This window comes from Phodopus roborovskii, unplaced genomic scaffold (assembly GCF_943737965.1).
Source record: "Phodopus roborovskii unplaced genomic scaffold, PHOROB, whole genome shotgun sequence".
NCBI classification, from domain to species: Eukaryota; Metazoa; Chordata; class Mammalia; order Rodentia; family Cricetidae; genus Phodopus; species Phodopus roborovskii.
The window spans coordinates 19,830,090-19,832,065 of NW_026126407.1; positions in this window are offsets into that span (position 1 = coordinate 19,830,090).

Genomic DNA, 1,976 nt, shown 5'->3' on the forward strand with positions numbered 1-1,976 from the left:
CCAGTATGCATGGAAATCTAGTACTTGTTGCTAGAGAAAAAAGCTGTAGGACTAAGAGCAAGCAGGTTGGTGATCCTGTCCCCAAACCCAGCAGGCATCTGGATTTGTGATCCCCCTACTCCAATTTTCGCAGGTATTTCATAGGGAAAATGATCAGGATGGGGAAGCTTGTAGCACAAGGAAGAGTAGTGACAAGGAGCTCAGCAGCCCCTCCCAGATTGTTCACCTGCAGCAGCCGCCACAGCTGACCATGAGGAAGACACTGTAGGATAGAAAGGTGGAGGCAAGAGCTGGGAGACAAGCAGACAGCAGGGGCTGTGCAGACAAGTGCCCAGGTCAGTCAGTACTCAAGGGAGGTATCATTCTCTCCCTGCTGCTTCCCCAGTGTTTTTGAGAATGTGCATTGCTTATAGGGTAAAGGTCCTCACCCTCAGGCCCACTGCCCAGCTCAGGTGAGATGAGACCCTGTGGTACATACCTGCACCCTGTCACAGACTGAGATGCATGGGTATGTAGTTATCGGTGTGTGTGTGTGTGTGTGTGTGTGTGTGTGTGTGTGTGTGTGTGTGTACAAACACATGTACATTTGTATCTATGTGGTATAATTGACCCTCCATAGTCACGGATCCTACAAATAAAAAATAGTTAGGGAATTTGAAGAAATGGCTCAGCAGTTAAGAGCACTCGTTGCTCTTACAGAGGACCCAGATTCCATTCCCAGCTCCCACCTGGCTGCTAATAACTAACTGTAACTCTAGTTCCAGAGGATCCAAAGCCCTCATCTCACCTCTGAGAGCAATGCATGTCTGCGGTTCACAGACAGACACACAGGCAAATCACCCACACACATACAATTAGAATGTTTGAATGTTTTTTTAAAATAAATAAAAAGTCAGAAAGCTAAACTGATAGCTCATACCTGCACTTCCCCATACCGTAGAGGCTAAAGGGGGAGGGGGTGTCATAAGTTTGAAGCCAGCCTCTCCACATAGACAGTTCAAGGTTTACCTAGACAACAGAATGAGATCTTGTCTCAGAAAAACAAAACCCACAAATAAATAAACAACAACAGAAAATGAAGCTGCAGTGAACCCACATACACAACACTATGTGGGCACAGCCTGTGCCACTCCCGACATCCTAAAAGCTCCCCACCTCACTTCTCTAGCGAGCCATAGTTGGGCAAGGCCAGCCTTGGGTTTTTGTGGGCTGCGTAGTCAGTCTGTGCTGCTGTCTCCATATCAAACACACAGCATTTTCTCATCTTTATTCCTTAAACAATGCTACAGACTATTTATATAGGATTTGCATCAGGGCAAATATTAAGTCATCAAAAGGTAGCATAAAAAATGCAGGAGGCCTGTGCAGGCTGGATGCAAATATGTCATTTTATACACAGGACTTGAGCAATCATGGATTTGGGTATCTGGGGCTATCTGAGAAGGTTCCCTCCAGATACCGAAGGATAACCCTATGTGTCTCAAAATGCTCCCCTGCTTGCATGTCTGGGTGTCCATGCAAGTGTGGACATGTGTCTCTGTGTCTCTGTGTTGATAATGACCGTGTCCCTGAGTGTCTTTGTAACTCCATGTCTCTATCCTTGTGTGTCAGTTTGTGAGCTGTGTGTGTTCCCTGTTGGTCCCCCACAGGCCAAGGCCATGTCTGATGGTGACTGACCCTTACATTGGTCCCAGGAAAAATGCAGCTTAGTCCCCCAGTCAGCCCAGCTTTGGCACTGCTTTTCCTGGAACAGCCCTCTGATTCATATTTGCTGCTCACTCGCTGCATTCAGACATGGATGAACCCTTTCTCCTGTCCCCTACTGCACCACCTTCATACCTCACGTACCCACTCCTTCCACAGGCAGACTTCTCACAGAACTCTGAAGACTAGCACAACACAGAGTAGGTCCCAGCTTGCTGATCACCAGGTGACCCTGGAAAAATCTAGAATGGGCACATTCATTTTTAGCCGAA